Source organism: Eschrichtius robustus, chromosome 21 (assembly GCF_028021215.1).
Source record: "Eschrichtius robustus isolate mEscRob2 chromosome 21, mEscRob2.pri, whole genome shotgun sequence".
Classification (NCBI taxonomy): domain Eukaryota; kingdom Metazoa; phylum Chordata; class Mammalia; order Artiodactyla; family Eschrichtiidae; genus Eschrichtius; species Eschrichtius robustus.
The window spans coordinates 29,480,512-29,504,860 of NC_090844.1; the positions used below are offsets into that span (position 1 = coordinate 29,480,512).

The 24,349-nt window shown below is 47.0% G+C and overlaps 1 long non-coding RNA gene across 1 annotated transcript; it reads left to right on the forward strand.

Moving 5' to 3' along the window:
- The first annotated feature begins 15,621 nt into the window (after positions 1-15,621).
- Positions 15,622-23,978, forward strand: LOC137756037 (uncharacterized). The gene is made up of 3 exons (XR_011072162.1): positions 15,622-15,722; positions 16,371-16,493; positions 23,656-23,978. It is a non-coding gene; the product is annotated as an uncharacterized lncRNA (long non-coding RNA).
- Positions 23,979-24,349: the final 371 nt, after the last annotated feature.

Consider the following 24,349-nt stretch of genomic DNA (forward strand, 5'->3'; position numbering starts at 1 on the left):
AGACCAATCAAGGAACACCACCCCTAGCCTTGCTGCCCTCCTCACGTCTTCCTCAGTGTGCCAGAGGTACCAATGAGAAGGCAGCAGATGTCCGGTACAGAGCCTGGAGGATGGGGCACGCAGGACCGAACAGATTCCTATGATGGATTAGTGAAGGGGAGGCAAACAGTCTTGTAGCCAGAACTGTGCAAGCTACAAGCAATCTGGCAGAGTAATTGCTCAGTCTTCTCTGAGCAACTGGCCTCTAGTGCCTGGTCTGAAAGGCTCTGTGCTGGCATGAAAGGGTAAACCAGGAAAGAGCATGGCTTTGTCCCAAGCTTCTCCTCCCAAGAAAAGCCAATGCTCGGGTGGGAGTCCATGCCTGTCCATATGGCCCAGCCGTTGAGGCACAGGACACAGGCCTACCCCCCATCAGCTCTAAAGTCACAGATGTAAAAATATCCCATTGCCCAAAGAAGAATCAGCAGTGAGCATTTCTTCCCATCATTCGGGCATCCTCCTCAGGTGGGGAAGGAACAGTCTGGAAATACCCCTGGAGGGCTTCTGGAGGAGAAGCCAACCTGCTGGACTGGTCAGGATGCCAGCTCCCCATGGAGGAGTTTTCTCCGCCAGCTCCTGCTGCCTCTCTGAGCCTGGCACTAATCTGTTGTTTGTTTGAACATGACAGTAATGTGTTTACCTAATTAGGAGATGCCAGAGTTCCCCAACTTGTAGCTGGGAGTTAGGATTTCCTGATGAATCACAGGTATGCCCCCCTGTGAAAGCGGCTCAGTATATGGGGAAGGCTCTGAGGCCCCGTGTTCCAGCAGCTCCACTCACACCTTCCAGAAGTCTGATCATGGCCCTCTGGCCCTCCTGTGCCTCGGCTTCCCTTCCTTTAAAAGACGAGAAAGCAGCCCCGCCTAATCCCCCTCCCACCCTCCCTCCAGAACCAAATGCATCATTCTGCTTGCCCTTCTCGGAGGTGACAAGCAATGTCAGTGGAAACCGCTTCCTACAGGGGAGCAATTTCTGTTTACATATGTGATGCCCACCCCCTGCGGACATGCTGGCTGCCCTGTGGCCTGGCTGGGTGATCGGGGGAATGTCATAAGGTATGGCTTCCGCCTTCTGCCAAGGGAACAGATTTGCTGCCTGCTCTGAGGACAAATCCTTTGCCAGAGGTAAGCCCTGGCATGGGTTCTCAGATTTTTTTAAAAAGTGGGGCAGGGTGCATGGAGGTGGCTCAAAATCAGAGCCTGAGAAACAGAGCGGGGACAATGGAAACAGAAACAAGCAGGTTCCGGGTTTGGGAGAGATGGGCCAATGTGAGAACTCAATAATCTCCTTCATCTCTGTCCCTGAAGGACACAAATGAATGAAATCATGTACTAGGAAAAGTAGAAGCCGAGGAGGAATTGGTGATAAAGTGTCGCTGGGTGTAGGCATCTGGACTTGGAAAAGGTTTGCTGACAAAGGTTTGGGAAGAGCCAGGGCAAAAGAGAGAGAGGCTCCCTTTCGTACACTCATCCCACTATTTAGGTGTCCAGAGCTGTCACTTGCCCTCTCAGAACGTGGGGAAGATGACAAGGAGAAAAGGCCTCTGGCTGCCGGAGGTCTCATAAGGCAGTCTAGGGAGTCCACAGCCTCTGAGGTCTCCAGCAGCTAGCCAGCCAGCCAGCCTGGGCCAGCCAGGAGCCAGGCGATCAGCTGTGAGCTGCGCCCCCTCCTCCAAGAGACAGCCTCGGCCCACCTCGGATGCCCCTGGGCAGATGGCAGCCTCTTTGCAAGACACAGTTTAATGGTCCTTAATGTCCCACCGAGAACCTGTGTCTTCCCTCTTTACCGCCCATCCCCTGGCTCCACTGCTCAGGTGCATCAGTGACCAGGGGAAAGAGCCAAACTGACCTCGGAAAAAGACGCACGACGCTTTAGGAAACCAAGGGCCTGACCAGAGAGGGTGAGTTTAGAAGTATGTCTCATACTACTGAGGAATGAGCTAGGCTGACTGACTTAGGAGCGTGCCACGTTGCACCAGAAAAGAGCTAGACCTGGAGAGAAATGAGCTGGAACCTTGGGAGAGGGAAATGAGGAGATAAAGTCCTACCAGAAGGTATGTGTTTTTTTTCATCTGTCCAAAGAAAGGAAGCAAATGCATCTCCGAAATGAGCCTTTTACTTTCAACCTGGCAGGTTGCGCTTCTTACCTTGACCATGGGGTCCACCCGGTTCACCTTGGCTCAGAGTGTGGCCCGAATGATACAGAAGAGATACTGACTGCAGTGCTGGAAAAGGGAGAAAAATGTCCCAGCTCTGCTCCTCCGACCTCCATGCAGAGCACGTTTTTTGGGCCCGCGCACAATTTCAGTTTCCATCGACATCAGAAAGCCTGAGGGGACCTCGTCACTGTGCGCGCCTGTTCAGAACCTGGGTTCCAAATGGTCTTGGCCTCGTTCTGGGTCAGAACGTTCTCCCTTTAACTGAACACCTTTCTCTCTTACAAATTGCTGCACCAGAAGATGTTTCCACGTTGGTATTTCTGCCCTTTCTGCCAAAGGAAAGGAGTCAGGTCACCACAGGGATAAATGATGGCTTGGGTTTTTAATCTCCCAAAAACTTGGTGTGGTTGGTTTTGCAAAGTTACCCTCAACACCCGAGGAGTAAAGAAATACATAGAATTAAGTAATATTTGGATAAATCCTAAGCCTAGAATACTCAAGCAAACAAACAAATAAAAAAAGCTGTTCCACAAAGGAACAGGATAGAAAAGACAGGTATTTCAAGAAAAATATCTTGGCAACCTGGCAGCCTGAGGTTATACAACGAGCCAGGGATCGAATCTTGAAGGGCAGTTGCCTCCAAGGGGTATGTTTTACAACCAAACACTCTTGTCAATCGTTCCATCCCCAAGATAGACAGATACGTGGTATTCTGGAAAGCATGGAATTCTGGAAGCTTTGGACTAAGCTGACCTGGATCCTAATCCTGAATCTGGTATTTACTAATTGTGTTGCCTTGGGCTAAATCCTTGAAGATCTTCAGTTTCCACAATTATGAAACCAGAATCATAATGTCTACAATTAAGCTGTAAATGCTGAATAAATGATTGCTGTTATGTTGATAATATTAATTATCACTACCTTCATTCATGCATCATGGTTAATTGGAAGACATCCTTTCAAATAAGAGAAAAGGAAGGTCACAATTGAGATCTTAAGGAAATGGCACAGAAGATAGAACCTGGTCTCTGAGTTTGGACTTGCCCCAGGGTGTTCTGATAGCTTGGAAAGAAATCTGGGGATTGGAGGAAAGAACGCTGCATAAAGAATGTTACCAAACAGGACTAAAATTTCAAAATTTACACATGTTAGACCAACAAATGCAAAAAGACATAGAAATACTGAGGAGATCCCTTAGTCAATGCTGTCAAAAATGCTATTATGTATTCACCCAACTGGAGTGCCTTCTAACAAATGGCCATGGAGCATATGGCCACCCTGGGCATTTTTTCATTATCCCAGAGTGTGTCTGCAGTCCCATGTCGCTAAACTCCATCTGTATCTCTGTCAATGGAAGAAATTTCCATCAGGAAATATCAGCAGGAATCAGGGGAAAGACCTTTCCAATGTACTGAGATCAAAGGATGTAACAGCAGGGTCCCAGCCCCACCTCCCTTTTTCCCCAACTCCAGCCAAAAAATGTCTGGTTTTCTTTCCCAAAGATTATCCCATCACCCTCTACCGTGTGTTCAGGGGGAGCCCCTGGGTGGTCTTCGGACATGTGGCACTGCCCATGACAGACAAGCTTGTATTCTGGGTCACCGAGGCCCTTCTCCTCCCCCACCTGACAGCAGTAAGGAGAAGGACAGGGGAAAAGGGACCTCCACCTCCCCGTGGAGACTGCACCAAGGGAATACAAAAACAAACAGCCCTGGTTGTTTGGTTGATGATTCTCCTGTTTTTCAAATCTCTCCATCCTGCACAGCACCCATGAGGGACAAAAGTGAGGCCAGTTTTGACATCACAGGCAGTGATGGATATACCTCGTAGGGCAGGGCAGGTGGGTGGGAAGGAAGCCTGCTTCCGTGGTTGGACATGGGGACAAGAGAAGAACAAAATGCCACTCTTGTACCCCCTTCTGTGTGCTTTGCAGTCTGACCGTTGAGATTTGCATCGCATTTTGAATGGTGTTAGCCATGTTTTCATGCTGCAACCTCGCGTATTTTTAACTACAGACTTAACCAACCATCATGTCAACGAACTAGCTGAAAGTTAAGTATTGAGTATGTGCTACTTTTAGAATATAGAGTCAGGATGTGGAACCGCCTTTCTCCCTGCTCCCCTCACTCTCTAGACACCGAACAGAACGAGAGGCAGAGATGAAATGGATTGTATATTGACTTTTCCGGAAATGGGCTCCCTGTATACACATATGTCAATTTATATGACATATTTATTTTTAAATTTACTTACATGCAGATTGATGTGAAGGATCTACTTTAGACCCCAGTTAACCATGTCAGCGTTACAGCTCTCCATCTACCTGAGAAGAAGGCTGTGGTGAAACTGTCACCATTTCAACAATCCCATTAATAGCACAGGCCTCATTTAGGTGGTATTTGCCAAGAGAGTCTCATTGGTTAAAGAACCTCCAACCAATTATCTTTGGACTTCATAGAACCCATAGGTAAGTGAAAACTAATTGCAATTCTCTCTGAGTCAGATACAATGGAAAGAAAGACTTTCGGAGTGGATTTTGCAAGCTTATCTATCTGAAAAATATGGTGCCCAGAGACAAAGTTATCTAGTCAATGTAAGAGTGTACAATCCATAAGCCTCCACCAGCAAAGGACACCAGGGCCTAAGTTCCCAACATGGACGTCCAGCCCATGAACTGGACGTCCAGCCCATCAGAAGTTGCTATTATAAGTAAATTTCTTCATTCTTCAACAAAACACTATATTCTCATCTCCACTTGGATATCTGGAGGCACAAACTGAAACACTGACTGATTACTGCCCTGACCCAAAACCTCTCCTATCTTTTTTGGCAGAATAACATGAAACTGCTACCAAAATCTGGTCTGATTATCTACCCTACTCCCTATTTTTATATCTGCATTGTCTATAAGATGATAGAGGAGGAATCAGGCTCCCTGACTTCAGACTATACTACAAAGCTACAGTAATCAAGGCAGTATGGTACTGGCACAAGAACAGAAATATAGATCAATGGAACAGGGTAGAAAGCCCAGAGATAAGCCCACACACATATGGTCACCTTATCTTTGATAAAGGAGGCAAGGATATACAACGGAGAAAAGACAGCCTCTTCAATAAGTAATGTTGGGAAAACTGGACAGCTACATGTAAAAGAATGAAATTAGAACACTCCCTAACACCATACACAAAAATAAACTCAAAATGGATTAAAGACCTAAATGTAAGGCCAGACAGTATAAAACTCTTAGAGGAAAACATAGGCAGAACACTCTATGACATAAATCACAGCAAGATCCTTTTTGACCCACCTCCTAGAGAAAGGGAAATAAAAACAAAAATAAACAAATGGGACCTAATGAAACTGAAAAGCTTTTGCTCAGCAAAGGAAAACATAAACAAGACAAAAAGACAACCCTCAGAATGGGAGAAAGTATTTGCAAATGAAGCAACTGACAAAGGATTAACCTCCAAAATATACAAGCAGCTCATGCAGCTCAATGTCAAAAAACAAACAACCTACCCAATCCAAAAATGGGCAGAAGACCTAAATAGACATTTCTCCAAAGAAGATATACAGACTGCCAACAAACACGTGAAAGGATGATCAACATCATTAATCATTAGAGAAATGCAAATCAAAACAACAATGAGCTATCACCTCACACCAGTCAGAATGGCCATCAACAGGAAATCTACAAACAATAAATGCTAGAGAGGGTGTGGAGAAAAGGGAACCCTCTTGCACTGTTGGTGGAATATAAATTGATACAGCCTCTATGGAGAACAGTATGGAGTTTCCTTAAAAAACTAACAGTAGAACTACCATACGACCCAACAATCTCACTACTGGGCATATACCCTGAGAAAACCGTAATTCAAAAAGAGTCATGTACCACAATGTTCATTGCAGCACTATTTACAATAGCCAGGACATGGAAGCAACCTAAGTGTCCGTCAACAGATGAATGGATAAAGAAGATGTGGCACATATATGCAATGGAATATTACTCAGCCATAAAAAGAAATGAGATTGAGTTATTTGTAGTGAGGTGGATGGGCCTAGAGTGTGTCATACAGAGTGAAGTAAGTCAGAAAGAGAAAAACAAATACCATATGCTAACACATATATATGGAATCTAAAACACAAATGGTTCTGACAAACCTAGGGGCAGGACAGGAATAAAGACGCAGACGTAGAGAATGGACTTGAGGACATGGGGAGGGGGAAGGGTAAGCTGGGACAAAGTGAGAGAGTGGCATGGACATATATACACTACCAAATGTAAAACAGATAGCTAGTGGGAAGCAGCCGCATAGCACAGGGAGATCAGCTCCATGCTTTGTGACCACCTAGAGGGGTGGGATAGGGAGGGTGGGAGGGAGGCTCAAGAGGGAGGGAGTATGGGGATATATGTATGCATAAAGCTGATTCACTTTGTTATACAGCAGAAACTAACACACCATTGTAAAGCAATTATACTCCAGTAAAGATGTTAAAAAAAAAAATGATAGATACAAATGCATCTCATTTTTATCTGTCCACATCCTGTTCCCCTTTTAAGGTCCAGCTCTCATTTTGGAAATAAATTCTCCTCCCTGTGAACAACCCAGGACCCTCTGCCCTCAGCTCTTGATATGCAAATCCCTTCCCATCTTATGTTACCTTCACTTATACTCACGTCTTATTTCTATTGGTCGAATATACCATTTCTTGAGGATTAAATCCATCACTATTCCTTCTCTGTCTTTCCACAGCCCCTAATTTTGTTTACTATCTAGGCGGCACCCAATAAATGTTGATTGAGTAGTGAATGAATAAACAACATTTAATTAGACAAAATAAATGCAGGGTATCATTTATAAAATAGAAAAATCTATGTTCCATTCCTGCAAATGGATGGGAGATAAAGCTGTGATAGCGAGAACTTGGCCTGGGTGTGCACGGAAAAGCAAATATAAGGAGCTCAGAGAGAACAAACTGCAAAATTCCAAGCTCTGTTCTATCTGCAGCCTCCCCGTCTCCTGAAATTACTTCTTGCCACAATGATACAGGACTCACACCGCTCTCTGGGATACACCATCCATCTTCAAGAGCCCACAGTCACAGGAAGAAGGGAAGAGGAGAAAAAAAATTCCTAAGCACATTTCACCATTGGTTTTGATCCCCAGCCAAGGCCCTCCACCCGCAGAAATCTCCCAACTATCACATTTCTACTGCTCTGGCCGATAACGAAGATAATTGTTCCATCCACTTTGTCAAAGCTGAAATGAAAAGAGGGCAAAGCAAAACGATGCCATCGTAAATCACGGGGCTGAGACAGCCAAAGAGGGACAAGATAGCAACTTCATTAAGGGTTATGTATTGTGCCATTAAGTTGGCGGGGGGTCACCTTTCGTGTCACACCCGGCCTCTGTGATGCATTGCCAGCTCTTCTTTCCAATAAAATTAAACGGAGATGTAAAACTGATTAGGGCCATGTTTGCTTCAGCCCGTGGCAAAGGGAACGGTACAGGGGGAATCATTGATAGAAGATTGCCACTGATGCATAACGACAGCAGTTTCTCTTCCTGGTCATTTCATTGCTGACCTTGCCCATTAAAACAAGCCCAGCTGCCTCGGAGAAAGAGACCCTTCATCTCCCATCACCCCGCGACCTCGTGGCAGTCCCTGTACCCCTGACCGCTGGTCCTCACCCAAACAACACGACTAGAAATACTGCAAGCTGGAATTGGAGGGGGAGTACTGGTTCCTTGATTATGCGCTGTGGACCCTCGATGCCACTGTTAGCATTTGTGTGAACGACTCGACTATCCAACTGGTTATAGACAATTCTACCCTTCACTAGCTTTTAGGCGCCGCCATGCTGAAAATCAGGTGTTGGCCTGCTTGGTCTGAGCCTCAGACTCACAATGCCAGGGTCTCTCTGTGTCATCTCAGTCACTGCTGAGGTGTGGAAACTGCTGACTTTATCCTCACAATCCCAAATTACGCCTTTCGACACTTTCTGAACTCTACAGTTTAGACAACTTCCATGGAGCCAGACCCTTCCCATTGTTCAGTCAACAAATAGTTATCAGGGGTCTATTGGGCCCCAAGCACTCTGCTAAACATCGAGGTGGTGAGACAGGCAGTCATGCCCCTGCCTTCACGGGGCTCACAGTCAAGTGCAATTTTCCATTGAAATAATATCAGTAGCTCCCGTTGGTTGAATGTTTACCACAAACCAAGCATTGTTCTAGTAATTTACTTGTATTAACTCATTTAATATTCATAACAAGAGAGAATGATTTTTACTATTATCTCCAGTTTATAAAGGAGGAAAGAGGGGGAAACAGAGGCTAAGTACCTTGTCCTGAGACACATGGGAAATAAGTAGTGGAACCGGGATTTCAGCTGCCGTGAGCTGAAGCCAGGAACTAAACCCGAAGGAAAATGTTTCCTTAATAGTCTCCGTGTTCTCTCTATCTTTTCCTCGCCCCCATCAAGTTGCTGACACATTTTATCCCACCTCCAAGAAGAAAGAGTATGTTTTTAGCAAATGGAATTCCACGCTAGGTCTTCATTTTCCTGTAGGTTAGGTTTGCCAACAAATAAATGCCATTTATATCCCAGTTAATAAACATTTTATATCACAGGACGTCAGATCCTATTTTTTCTCTTTATTTCACTTGATGTCTGAAGTTGGTACTTCATGGTATATATAAGAAAATGGGCAATGCGTATCTACCCATCCCTCAAGCTTTATATCCTGACCTACTATTGGCCAAGATGATGGCAAGTAGTCGTGAAAAAAAACACAGGCAAACAGGGCATCAGGAAACAGCTTTGGCCGTGGCTGTGATCTTCCTGGTGTTACTGGCTCTTCCTCTGTATTCTCAGCCTAACAGTGGGGAGTAGACAACGTGCTGATTCTCTGGCCATTGTCTTCAGAAATCACAGCCGTGAAACGCACATATCAACGTGACCTCATTTTCATATTCACTAATATACATATGACCTCACGGTCATAGCCACCTCCCCAAGCAGTGAAGGGAGATCTCTTTTTTCCAGACTCACTTACCAGAATTTTGCAACCTCAGTCTGTCTGTCTGTCCCTCTGTCTTTGTCCCACCACTTTTCTCGGCTCTGAGGGAATCCAAGGACTGCAGCGGCCCTGAGTGGGAAGGTTGTAAACGACAACAGCCGACCCTCTGCCAGCAAAGTGATCAGACCAGAAAGGGACTAAGTTAAACCAGACTGGCTCCACCTACCACGTCTAACCGTGAGCCCACATCCTGGGAAAGAGTCAAAAGCTTTGGGTAAAACGAAGACAGGGACTCTGCCCATTTCCCACTTGGTGAGTCATGGGGTGTGGAAGGAGACGCCCTGGCCACCTATCCAGAAACAGCAGAGAAAAGACAAACCCAGAGCGAGCATGAGTCTGTCGTATTACTCCTCTTTGACCTTGCCTGATCCTTCAGAAACCCGGCCCTGAGTGCTCCTACAGACGGCCTGATGGTGGTTTTCCCACACCACGAGATCATGAGAGGGAAACCTCTTCTCTGCCTCAAGGGCTCCAGGAAATAATTTTTCATTTACACGGCTCACTATAGCTCTCACAGAACTTCACAGTCGCGAATGACCTACAATCCCTACAACGTTTTATGAGGTGAGTGTTATTATCCCCGCTTTCCAGACAAGGAAACCCAGGCTCAGAGATGCGCTGGAGGCCACACAGCACTTAGGCCACAGAGTTGGCCTGGACAGATGGACAATCTGCTTCCACAGGAAGAGAATTTCCACCCCTGCCTGGGAGAAGAGGCAAGTTTGCCTAAAAGCAGTTTGCAGAGCACCTCCTGGCACATCAGCTCCTTGGGTCACCGGGACCTGCCTCCCCGGAAATGGCCAAGGTAGTAGGCAGGGGCCTCCACCTCCCACCCCTGCCCCACGCCCACCTTCAATGTTCTCAGGACACTGGGACCTGTCCTTCCTTCCCTCTGTCCAGCCTGGCAGTGCCCACTTGGGACCGGATGCCGAGGCAGCCCCGGGCTAGTCAAGCACATGGCCAGGGCAGCTGTGGGCCAGTTGCCTGCATTGCCTCTTAGGAGAAGTAAGATTGGTAAGAAACGGTCATTACTAACATCCTCACGAAAGACGTGTTATTGACCCTTACCCTTCAGCGGCCCTGCAGGAAGCAGATGGGGATTGGGTCACTGCCTCAATGCTCCTGGAGCAGAGACGCTCAAAGTGGTGGCGCGTGGCGTGTCCCGGCCTCCTCCCCTTCCCGCCCCCCGCCCTGGTCCCATCTGTGTCTCTGTGAACAAAGGTGGCCTCACTGAAAAAAAAAAAAAAAAAGAGGTTTAGGGAAGAAAATACCTAAAATTGGAGTAGCTGTCTTAGCAAAACGGATGGGAGCCTCACGGCAAGCAGTACTTTCAAGGAAGACAAACTTTTATTATTCAGTCAACAAATGCAAGCTTTCACTCTCAGCAATGTATCTAGACTGGAGGAAACGTAAAGACGAAGAAGCTGCTTCTACTGCTCTTAAGGAGGCTCCCCAGGGTCCCCGGACACCTGCCAGGAGAGAATTCCTGCACCTCAGCCCTGAGCAGCCCCCCCACCCCGTGCCTAACTGGGCGGCGGCTGGAACCGGAGAGAATGCAGGAAAATAATGGAATCAATCGCTAGGAGGCCCTGATCACTTTTGTCCCCCAAGCCAGCCGGGCAGCAAATCCCTGGAAGCTGCTCAGGAGGACCTTCTCCTATGTCCTTATTTAATTTGCCTAAAATGATTAGGGTCCATGAGGCTCAAGAGCTGTAGCTGACTCGGGGCGTCGCGTGGCCCCAGCTGTGTGCCGGCCACTGCCCCCTTCCCTCCCCAGAGGTTTCTCCGCAGCTCTTGACCTCGTCCAGGGGTTTCAGAGGATGTCCCAGCTGCCCTAAGAGTCCGTCAGGGCACATCAGCACCTACCGCGGGGACGTGAGGAGGCTGAACGTTGGGGCTTGAACCTTCCGGCAACCCCACTCCCACCTCCATCCAGACAGAGCAGCCCCACTTTTCCTCTGTCCGTCCTCCCTCCCAGGTGAGCTGTGGATTGTGTCTGGAGAAAGGAATTTCCCTGGGGAAACAGAAACCACTTTTGAGAACCTCTGAGGAGGTTATGTGAGTCACTTGCCAGCTCCGATGTTTTGTGACAAACGATTATCTTCTGTGACTAAAAGTCAATTCGTGTAGGGTTTACGCTCACTTTAATGCCCAGCGAGATTCCCCGCACACTTCCCTTACTTCCTTCCTGGGGGTATAGTTCAAGGAAAAGAGCCAAGCCCCTCGGTCTCCCAGGCCCAGGTCACTACTGACTCATCCATGCAATGTTGACGGTAACGGCTAGGTGCCAGGCAGCCTGCCAGCTTTGAGTCAGCGTCTTCTCAAGAATCAGGTTTTCTGGAAACTCCCTACAGCCTGGCGCTTAACATCACGGACTTTGGGTCAGACTGACCTGGGTTCCAGCACTAGCTCACCATCTAAGGACCCACAGGAGGTGGCCAAGTCTTTTTTTTTTTTTTAACATCTTTATTGGAGTATAATTGCTTTACAGTGGTGTGTTAGTTTCTGCTTTATAACAAAGTGAATCAGCTATACATTTACATACATCCCCCTATCCCCTCCCTCTTGCGTCTCCCTCCCACCCTCCCTATCCCACCCCTCTAGGCTGTCACAAAACACGGAGCTGATCTCCCTGTGCTATGCGGCTGCTTCCCACTAGCTATCTATTTTACATTTGGTAGTGTATATATGTCCATGCCACTCTCACGAGTCTTCCTGAATCTCAGTGACCTCGTCTGTAAAAATAAGGTCGTAAAGATCAAATGAGAACATGGCTGAAAGTACACCGCATAGCCAGCGTGAAAACACTTAACGCAGGGTGAGTGCTCCAAAAAATGTCAGTGATGATTACTTTTAGGTTAACTCACCCCCTGTCACTCACCTGAACTAGCTTGTCTCCCTATGAACTGGTCTGACTCCAACGTGACCCATTCACTCCATCCTTTACTTTAACCTGAGGGATTTTGCTTCATTCTCTGAATTCTTATTCATGCTTCCAGGCGAAATTCAAATGCCATCTCTCCTGTTAAGGCTTTCTTAATTCTCAGACACAAAGTGAAGCTTCCATATCCCCAGGGCACACTTCCATTTCTCTATCGTAGCGCTTAACGCATTGTATTCATTCACTGATTCAACACATGTTTGTCGAGTGGCTGCCGGATGCCAAACCTGTTCTAGGCCCTGTGAGATATATTGGTGAAGTGCAGTCATTTGCTTGTACGTGTAAGATTCTCTAATCCCCCAGCCCCACCCCGTGAATCTGGGAAGGCAGGATCCTTATGGTATTCACTGGCCTAGCCAAGTGGCTCCCCCAAGGTGATTAATGTGAGTTTTCTCAAAGAATTGGTAAGAGATGATTCTGATAGCTATGCCTGTGGTCATTAAACAGACAAGAACAGATTTACGAAAGCCTTCTTCAAACCGTGGGCTGGGAATCCACAAGGAGGCTGGTGAAACCTGGGACCGGCTCTCACGATCTGGACACTGCATCATCCCAGCCCTCAGCTCTTTATTACCTGCATCTGCCACTAGGAACTAAGGCAAATGGGAAAAGCAGAGCAGAGAAAAGAAGACATAGTTGCATTGTATAAGTTAATGCAATGTTCAAACTTGAAACTTCAGTGAACTCCTGGAGGCCAGTGGAGACCTGCGGAAACCCAAAGAAGACATCAGGGACCCACAGCTGGGCCCATGGTCCTTCCGTCCACTTGGCCCAGGCCCCTGGACAAGCCCCTGGAAGCAGCTACTGCTCCAGATGTTTCTAAGAGGAGGTTAGCAAGCATTTCTGTTTCTGCTCGAGCCCCCTCTCCTTGTAGCATTTGGAGAAGATGTCACAGGAGGCCCGTGGGGGACAGCGGCAGAAGTGGTGAGGGAGCAAAGAGCCTCGCTGACAGGCCACCAGCCCTCGAGAAGGGAACGCGTTCAGTGGCTGAAAGGTCAAAATCACAGAGTCACACGGTCAGCATGTGGATCCTCAGGACGCTGAGGTGAAAGGCAGAGGAGTGGGGGCAGTGTCCACGGGAACCACGAGGCCACGCAGGCCCCAGGTCAAAGGCCAGCTCTTTCAGGGTGCTGCGGTCAAGGGGCAGGGCCCGTGTGCACATGTGTGTGTCTGTCTGTTTGCATATGTGTCTGGGTATGTGTTTGTATGTGTGTATGTGCATGTGTATTTGTATGTGTGTTTGTGTGTATGTGTGTATGTGCATGTGTATTTGTATGTGTGTTTGTGTGTATGTGTGTTTGTGTGTGTATGTGTTTGTGTGTGTGTATGTGTGTCTGCGTGTGTATGTGTGTATATGTGTGTGTGCTCCCACATATCCAGGCAGTCAGGGAGCATTGTTTCAGGTTTGCTCTGTTTCCAGTGTCCTTCTTTAGATGAGTAACAGTGGGCGATAAGTTGAGAGAGCCAAGAAGAGGCGTGGATACAATATTGCCAAGGGTGGCTTGAAGCAAAGCAAACCCAGAAGCCCCAGGGCAGCTCAGCTTGGCCCACAGAGAGACTTCTTGGAAAGGCAGCCATCAGTGTGACATTTGAGAACCTCTGTGATTGGGAAGAGTAATGGGTGCTAAGAGCTCTGTATCCATTGTTTCCAAAGAGAAGCAATGCTCAACAGAAGATTCTGCCCAAACTCTTAAGTCAAAGATTATGTCTATACTTTCCACCTGGCCCAGTGCCAAGTGCAGAGCCCCTCCTTCACACAGACTGGATGGATGGATGGATGGATGGATGGATGGATGGATGGATGGACGGATGGATGGATGGGTGGATGGGTGGATGGGTGAATGGATGGATGGATGGATGAATGGATGGGTGATTGGATGGGAGCAAAGGGAAGATATTTCAGGAAAAAGCCTCAGGACTGAGTAGGGAGTGGAGAAAGGAAGAGAAAGACCACTGGGTGCCTAACTCAAAGAGGTGGCCCGTCACACTCATTTACTCATTTGCAAGATCCCGGGAGCGTTACTGAGCCCTAAAACAGGCCTGTCCTCAGGGACCAGAGGATCCACCACATGGGGATTGACAACATTACACAGATGATGGTGAATAAAAAACAAAGGCAGTGCAGGTAAAATGCTGGCAACGGGACCCCAGGAAGGAATAGTCCCGGGCAGAATAGGAAAATTTCCCCAGCTGTGAGGGTGCTTTTATGCCGGACTCTGGCAGCAGGGTAAGGAGGCCCAAGGAAGCCAGCCACCCAGTGGCCAGTGAGAAACAGTCTCTGTTCAGGCCGCAGGAGGAGAGGGGGCACCCTAGCCCCACCATCCCCCTCCCCCTCCCCCTCCCCTTGCCCGCCCCGCCCTGCAGACTCAGAGGGCCGGGCACTGATCACAGAAGGATTTTTCTTAATGTCTTTAGGCGGACGAGTTAGCATAAAGGCTTTCCAACATAAGCATATTTTTCTGTTCCTTCTCCCTGACCTTGGCATTTTGTTTCTCCACCCCAGGCCCAGCGCTGTCCTGTGGCCAGGTTTGCGTCTCATTTGTCAATGTTTTTATTGAATTTTCAAATGCCAGTAGTACACATAAATCAATGGCTTTCTTCTCCTTACCGGCATATCCCTGCCACATGTGGTCATTCATTTTTTTAATAAGTCTTCCTCTCCTTTCACCCACGTATGAAAATGCATCTTGTTCCCCCACCACCGTCCATCACTCCGTGGGACCGGCTGTTTGTTGCCCCTGAGTGCTTATTCATCAACGTTTTCAAAAGCAAAATCACTCTTCGCCTCCCGCTCTTATTGTGCCATCAATCTTGACCAGGGGATCAATAAACTTCGCTTTTGCAATTTTCCCTCCGCCCTCCTCAGCTGACTCTCTCCAAAGTGCAGTCTTTTTATTTACATTTTTAACTGAGCGTCAACAGAGTGGGGGGACAGCGGCGTCAGGAGTCGAAGGGCTTTCACTGCTCCCGAGGCAGCAATAAGCATCCGTGCATTGGTCATTTAACACGGTAACCCAGCGGAATTGATACTCGACTTTTCCCTGCCCGGGGTCCACCGGCATAAATCATCGCTTGAGGAAACAAAAGCCCTGACGGTGAGTCTTGCAGGCAGGCAGATGGGCAAGGAAATAGGCAGAGTGACTCACCCACCCAAGCCTCCTTGGAGGAGAGGCACATCCCTGGTGTCCAGGGATTTTTTTTTTTTTTTTTTTTGGCATGTTTTATATGTGTTAAGGGAAATTTGAAATGAATGAATCTAAAGGGCTGAGAAAAGAACAGAAGGTTCAGTTTTCAATGGGCAGACATATAAGACCAGACTGGCCAAAGGACCTTGACTCAATTGGCCCATTCCTTCTCCTCTAGGCTTGTGGATACTCCAAGGTCACAGGACTCCTGCGAGGCTTGGATTGCAAAGCCACGTGCAGGCCAGCGAGCTGCTTAGGAAGTCAGAGGGAATTTCTTATCCCACTCTAAGAAAAGACTTCCTACTAAGTGAAGTAAGTCAGACAGAGAAAGACATGTATCATATGATATTGCTTATATGTGGAATCTAAAAAACAATGCTACAAATGAACTTATATACAAGACAGAAATAGACCCACATAGAAAACAAACTTCTGGTTACCAAAGGGGAAAGGGTTGGGGCGGGGGGAGGGATAAATTAGGAGCTTGGAATTAACGTATACACACTACTGTATATAAAATAGATAAACAACAAGGACCTACTGTAGAGCACAGGGGACTATATTCAATATTTTATAATAACCTATAATGGAAAAGCATCTGAAAAAGAATATGTATACATACATATATATATGTGTAACTGAATCACTGCGCTGTACACCTGAAACTAACACAACATTGTAAATCAATTATACTTCAATTAAATAATAAATACATAAGTAAATAAAGACTTCCTCAAGGCTTCATTAAAACACAGGTAAGATAATGAGAATTAGGCAACCCAACACTGGGTGAAGATCAAAGGGTATGGTCCACCTTGCTTTGATTTTTTTCATTACTCTTTAAACGATGAGGATACTTTAGGGCTTCCAGGTACTATGGCTGGTTAATCGTGTGGGGAAACTTGCAAGGTCAACACTGAGACCTGTAGAGTGTGACTTGTGCCCTCCCTCTGCCACCAGTTTCTCAGCCTAAGGAAGAACAGCACAGGCTCAGGGAAGCTGGGGAGAAGAATTTCTACTTCTCATACCTGCCCTGCTTGTTTTCCATACATGATCACGTGGATGCTGAAAACTGCTTGCCAGGTAAGTTTCGTGTCCGTATTTCAAGGATGGCTCAATGGCTATACGGAGATTCAGCTACTTGCCCAAGCTGTGAAATTTGCATACAGATCTCTCTGACTCCAAACCCAGGCCTTTGCAATACTCAGCAGTAATCTGAGACCCCAAAGGGGCTTTTTGGAAATCACCCACATCTGATCACAGGATTAGTTAGTGACAGAGGAAGCTCATGGTTCAAGGGGAAGGAAAGCAGTCCCAAGGAGTCTGGCATCTAGGACCCAGGAGGGCTGCTGGCGAGAGCAATGCCCTGGATGATGGACATTGAACCCCAAGAAGAGGGGGGTGACCATTGCTCTTGGTGAAGCCTTTCCCCTTTCTGAGCCTCAATTTCCTCTGCTCTGAAATGAAGGCGTTAGACTCAATACCTAAGGTCTCTTCCAGGTGGAAAATTTCTATAATCCTTCTAGTGTTTTCACTGGAATATCAGTGCAGGCTGGTAGCCTGGAATACACAGAGTGACCAAAGTGTGGCACCATTAGAAATGAAGCGCCAACTGTCCTCAACTTTGTGGGGACCCCAGGGGCATAGGATGAAAGAGCTTGTGGTGGGCAAGTGTTCTGCCTTCTCTGTGTCATCTCCTCCACTATAACACGGAAGCAGTAAAATGAGATTAAGACAGATTTGGGGGCTGTAGATTTGGGGATTCAGAGTTTGGGATTTCATGGAGAGGTAAAACGTTCACATAAAATACGAAACCAATAGAATCTTTTGCACCTAACATAGTACAGTCAACTTTTCTATTTCGCAAAATTTAGACTTCAAAAAAATGACCATCGACTGTCACCATTATATCACAAAGAAAGGACATTTTAACTCCCCAAAGTTTAAAAAGGATGTAACTCACTGTGGATAGGCACTAATCCCCAGACTTTGGAACCACGGGAATGGCCTGCCCACCTATCAATCTAAAAAGGGCCTATAATCTCCAGGAAAGAAACAAGGTAGTTCTGACCACACTGATACTGACCATGAGCCCTACATAGGCAGAGCACACAACTTAGCCATTGAATATATATGCATTGCCCTGTGTTACTTTCTTTGATTGTTACATACATAAATCTGTTTCTTCAATGAGACTATACATTCCTGAAATACTGGGACCATGTCTTACTTATCTTGGATTTTTCATCACCAAGTAGAATTATTCTCATGATTTTGGTGGTGCCCATCTGAGATTGGAGGGTGAGCTCATTTATGTGGTTCAGCTGAGACAGATGGTGAGAGTGGGCTGGAGTGGAAGTGATCTGTTCTCGGGGTGATGTCAGTGGAACCCACGGGATACACAGGCAGCCAGACCCAGAGCCCTGGTCCAGGCCCCTCGGCAGTTTGCTCAGCCATCGCCAGGTCCCCCTGGAGCCCGCAGTGGCAGCAAGTCCAGACACAGCTAGCGGGGAGCCAAGGACCCTGGAGAAAACAGACGTTCTGAGCAGGGCGTTCTGGAAACACCGCTGCCTGTCCCTGGCTCACCTTGGGAGAGTGACGTCACGGTAAACAAGGCTTTCCATCAATTAACGTGGGCTCCAGAATGGCTGAGCTTAGCAAGCCCAGAGGAGGAGGCCAGCTCATCAACTCTGTGCTGTGCTAAGTGAAGCCCAGGAAAGGCATGAAACCTGCTGTATAGCACAGGGAGCTCAGCTCGGGTGCTCTGTGGTGACCTAGATGGGTGGGATGGGGGGGAGGGTGAGAGGGAGGTCCAAGAGGGAGGGGATATATGTATACGTATAGCTGATTCACTTCATTGTACAGCAGAAACTAACACAACATTGTAAAGCAACTATACCCCAATAAAAAAAAGTAACTAATTAAAATAAATTTTAAAAAACCCACAGATACACAACTTCACCTGAATGCTATCCAAGCCGTCAACCTCAGGGCTGCTCCAGTCCTGGGCACCAGGCTTATGCAACTTCAGCTGTTTTGCTAATAGGCCAGAAATAAACAATGAGTGACTGGTCATTTTGCAAAGCCAGCTCCCCTGCAAGGGAGAAGGAGAAAAGAAGCCAAGGGGCTGAAGGAGGAAGTGTCTGCCAAGACAATAAATCCAAACCCAAACCTCCAACATTTTGTGGTTTGACACTTAATTGATTAACTAATTTGAGGCAACAGGACTGAGTGTTCCTGCAGATTAACGTCAAAGGGGGTAATTATAGCAAAAGCTCCCATCTCTGAAGACCGCGGTAGCTGCAGCACCACACGGGCCAAACCTGCATTAAAGCCCACACATTACAGCCGAATAGATATAAAAGGTTTTTTGGAACACGTCCCTTTTCGGCTCTGCGTGCTGGGATTGCGCTGGAAAGGTCATTTGGTGCCTTATCAGCATAGACCAAATCCCTTGCCTGTAATGTATGTGTTTATTCTCAAATTAAATATATTAATGTATTATTTGTTCTTAAAATGTCATGGACTAGATAGTGAGCTTAGCACTCCTGGCAGACCTTTGAAGCTTAAAGAGTAATGTAATAATAGTACATTAATCCTTGGGCCGTTCAGTCACCTCCCTGCGGAGGCCCCGGACTCTGGTACACGCCCCTCAAAGCTGAATTCGCTGCATTCAATCCCCGGAGTCTGTTTCTCTAACAATAGGAGGCTTCATGAAGGGGGCTCTGCCGAAGCTACAAAGGCCCGGCCCCTCTATTACTTAGGTGGAATAATCCTACCATGAACTTGAAAACAGGCAATGGCCTACATGCCCCAGGGTTTAAAAGAATTTCAGGGAAATTAAAGAGGAATCTTAAAAGCAAAGAAACTCTATTTTTCGCCAGTCTCCTTGGCCACATCTTCATAGGAAACGGTGTTTCTGGGCACGTCTGAACGTGCCATGTGATCCTAGCTTGGGGGTCCCGGGATCGCCCCAGGGTAATAAGTGCAGCCACGGTCAGTGCAAGCACACACAGTGCTTGGATGGGGCCTGGAGGCGTGGGTGCTGCTGGCCGCTCAGTGCTGGGAGCTGAGCGTGGGCAGGAGGGCACACGAGAAGACCTTTCCACCCAACCACGCTTGCGTCTGCTCCAGTGAAAAATAACAAGGTCCGCTTAGGTGTTATTGAAGGAGTGTGATGTCCATCCTTGGTCCACTCTGCTCCTCTTGGCTCTGGCGTTTGTGGTCCCAGTTCCATTGGATGTTGGACTGGGTTCTAGTTGCATCCCAGTTCCTCCTGCTTGAGCCGAGCCTTATCTCTTCCTTCACGCATCTGCCTCCAGCCCTGACCTTGGACTCCCTGCTGTGTTTCATGAGTGCTCCAGGCTGAAAGCTAATCCACTCCCTACTCTGCTGGGTTAACCGTTGGCTTTCTTTTTTTTTTTTTTAACTTATTTATTTAATTTATTTATTTTTGGCTGCGTTGGGTCTTTGTTGCTGCGCCCGGGCTTTCTCTAGTTGCGGCTAGCGGGGCTTCTCTTCGTTGCGGTGTGTGGGTTTCGCACTGCAGTAGCTTCCCTTGCTGCGGAGCACGGGTTCTAGGCGTGCGGGCTCAGTAGCTGTGGCGCGCGGGCTTCAGTAGTTGTGGCTCGCGGGCTCTGGAGCACAGGATCAGTAGTTGTCGTGCATGGGCTTAGTTGCTCTGCGGCATGTGGGATCTTCCCAGACCAGGGCTCAAATCCGTGTCCCCTGCATTGTCAGGTGGATTCTTAACCACTGTGCCACCAAGGAAGCCCAACTGTTGGCCTTCTTTTTGTTTTTTTAATAAATTTATTTATTTATTTATTTATTATTTTTAGCTGTGTTGGGTCTTCGTTTCTGTGCGAGGGCTTTCTCTAGTTGCGGCGAGCGGGGGCCACTCTTCATCACGGTGCGCGGGCCTCTCACTGTCGCGGCCTCTCCCGTTGCGGAGCACAGGCTCCAGACGCGCAGGCTAAGTAGTTGTGGCTCACGGGCTTAGTTGCTCCGCGGCATGTGGGATCATCCCAGACCAGGGCTCGAACCCGTGTCCCCTGCATTGGCAGGCGGATTCTCAACCACTGCGCCACCAGGGAAGCCCAACCGTTGGCCTTCTTGATACCAGGATGTTGAATATCATAGATGGGGCTCCCTGGAAACCGCCTCTGAGGACTATGTATTTATGAGGAGGTGGTCTCTGGAGACGCCCCTGTAAGGAAGCCGGGACAGTGGGGAAAACTGATCTGTAGTGGAGGCCTCACCCAGTCCTGGAGCCAGGATCTTGGACCGTTGTCCCACACTGAGGCAAGGTGGCCAGACCTTTCCATCCCTGCACTAGCCAATCACTGGCCGACCCCATAGAGAAGGCATAACCTGAGCGAAGCAATTCCCTGCTGCCCAGGGCAATTCTCAGTGACTAAGCAGCTGTGAGCTGTCAGCAGCCAGCGTTCCCAGCCCTTGCGGCATGGACGCTTTGGGCCTGAAGAAGCTTCACAGTATTCATTACATATGGCAATCCTCTTGGGTCTCTCTGGACTGCGCTTTCGCCCTATCCTGAGAAATTTACCTACTTTGTATGCTAACCAGTGGTTCCAGCCCTCTGCTGCCCTCTCCTGGCTACTGATCCAACTACCCTGACCGGAAAGGCCTTAGACAAATGTGTCAGGCCAGTTGGTGACATCAAGCTATGCTTACAAGGAAGTTGCCACTAGCAAGATGCTGAAGTGTCACTGGCACTGACTAATGCCTTCTCTCCCCCTTTTTTTTCTTCTACCCTGTCTGCCACCAGGCCTTTACTTGCTTCAGTCTTGAAGTCTTCGGGGTCTTTAAGAGGTTTCTGATTAAAATAAAATACCCTTGGGACTGTTGGCAACACCCATTATTTAATAACTCTTTAGTAGTATTCATTGAGAGCAAGGTCTTTCGGGGAGTAGAATGTAAGACATGACAGCAGAGAGGGATCAGTTATAGACATTCACCACTTCGGTATCACCAAGAGCTGCCCAAAGTAGATTGGATGACTTTCCTTGCTTTGCAAACCAGAGGGAATGAAACAGCACAAAGTTTGGAGTTACTGGCTTTCCAATCCCACCACTTCTTATGCAGTATTGATTGAATCACTTATCTAAGGATCTGTTTCTGCAGCTGTGACATGTGATCATACCCACCCTACATGCTGTTTGCTAGAGATTCAATTAGGGACACACGTCAAAGCTCTTTGCAAAGCACTGTGGCCTTCAGGAGACAGTTACTATCAGAGACCAGTTGTAAAGCATTTTCTGATGAACCCCACAGGGTTCTGCACCTGCTGAGAAACCCACATCCCAACCTGTCACTCCAAGTGTCCTCAAATCCTGGAAGGTCCTCCAGCGAGGAAAATGAGTTGTTTTTTGTTTGGGGTTTTTTTTTTTTACAGCAGTAACTACAATACCTGAAGAACAGACCGGTATGAAGATAATAGAGTAGAAAGATACAAATCTTACCACGAACTTGACTCTACCCTTGTGTATTCACAAAGTTACCTCCTGAGGCGGAGGCAGAAGGAGGTGATCTGGGGAAGGGTGAGTGTCCTACCAGGCTCACAGCAAGGCCCGGAAGTGTGTCCATGGGACTGGGACCAGGGGTCTCACCGTTCTCCTGGGCACGTGCTTTCTAAAAGGAAGGCAAATTGTGATTGTGTGATTCATGAAGGAGAGAGCTCCACGACAGAACTGAATCGCTAGACTGTCGAAACATATTGAGAGAATGTTTTCAATCACTAATGGATTCCAAACAGGTGAAGGCAGCCGGGAAGTTAGGTTCTAGGGCCTGGGTGTCTGGATAGAGTCCTTATTCAGAGTTCACAAGAATGAACGAAAGTCACTCTGGCATTATTCCTCTCCAGCAGAGACGAGAGAAGAGGGAAATGTATTCCTCCACACCCCATATACAATCTTTGTAAGGAACTGTGTAAATTAACTTTTAAACTAACTCTCAAGTATATGCACGTATGTGTAAATAGATGCCCACACGTACACATACACAATATATACCTCATATATATCACATACAGGCTGAATACTTAACTGACGGCAATAAATACTAGGAGCCCAGGTGAGAATCAGGAGGCAAGTAGAAAAATACTTCCGAAAAACTAAAATACATACCATAAAACCAAGCTTTAAATGTGATTGCATGGTGTCTAACTCAGTATAGACGTTAGAAAGTGAGAGGGAAAATAAAACTAAAAACAACAAGAAAAGTAAGAAACTGAAAAATAATGTGTGTGTGTGTGAAACCATGATGGAAGCTCAAAAGCAAAAGGAGCCATTTGGAGTTGGGACAAGATGCTTCAAAAGATCCGTAAAGCATCATTGCATCACCACTCAGTAAAACCACTGCCCTTGAATGATTTTGAGACAACATGGAAAACTTTAAATATTCTTAGTGCAGAGTACTTTGTATAAGCAGAAAGGGAAGTGGGTAATTCAATTTGAAATGATACTCATTGAAAATGTTTTGTTACGTAAATGTGTGTATGGAAGAGAAAAACTTCAGTTGTCATGAAATCTACAGTGAGATAAAATACAAAAAAAGCTACAAAGTATGTGTGTATGTGAGAGAGAGAGACCCAAGGATACTACTTTTACCAAAGAGATGAAGAAATGCCTCAAGGCTAGAAGTTAGGTGCACATTTAGTAGAGAGATGAATGAAGGACTCAATGCTGATATTCACCTGCACTAGGATCTGCTCTATTGCCACTGAGGTTTTTCAAATTCCCAAATATAAGAAGTCACAGGCAGCAGCAGACACAGGAAATGACATGATTCAACCAGAGACAAGAAGCAATATTCACTGAATTCGCAGACATCGTGGAGTCAGGCTTTGAGGGTTTGCCTTCCTAGCTATCTTCTGAATTTTAATTTTCTTTTACAGCCAATGGGAAGTTATATGGGCACATGTCAAGTATTTTAAGAGTGAAAGGAACTCTTTTAATAGATTATTTCCTTTCTGATGGAGACAGCGTGGGGACCACAGGAAAGAGCAGTGTTTTCATCTCCAGAGCAGTAACCAAACCTGACTGTTGCAAAGGGTCTTAGACTATTTGCTCAAGTCCCTCCACATCCCCTCCATGGCTGGGGGGTACTCCGGGAGGCTGAACCTAATTCCAGGGAAGGTGGGGCAACCAGAGGGTGCAGCTGATTAAAAAATAGAGAACAGGGCAGCGTTAGAGGGGAAAAAATGATTATGTTGTCTTTTTTCCTTTAGCGGGTCTTTCTGAACCTGGATTTTGCATAAAAATAGAGGCTCCAGGGTAATCTAAACCGAGGGCTACCATCCAAGTCGCCTTGCCAGCCAAGCTTGAGAAAGAGCCATCCAGAAACAGCCAAGATGACAGCTCTGGAGCTGGCCTGGTGCAAGTCCACGTGATGGCAGAGCGATGTCCTTCCCTCCATAACCCTTGTTCCTGGGACCATAAAGGTCAGAGAGAAAACAGGCTGAAATCCTTTGCTCCTGTTCCTGTAATGGTATTAGCAACGACTCTTTTTTACTCAATCACACTCCCAAAGGATTTTCAATAAACTTTTTATGTGCCATAACTGTTACATTAAATAAAGCTGAAAGTATTGAGTAAACCGACTGTAAATCACTTTAGATGCCTTGGAATTACATTAAGTGTGAGAATTATGGATCTTTTGCTGCTTGCAGAAACAGAGAAACGACAGAGCCAGGGGTTTTTATGCTGCCAGCCTTTTGAAGATTTTTGAAATTATTTCTTTATGCTCCACGACAGCCATCTCTGGTACATGCCTTCTTCAGGGGGCGGGAGGAGGAGGAAGAAAAGTTGGGGTGAGGGTAGATGGGAGAAGATGCCTGGCCACGAGCAACACAGGGAGAGCCCTGGGTCTCCTCTCCCTTTCAGCCTTAGTCACTACCGGCTTCAACTTCTCTCTCTTTTTAA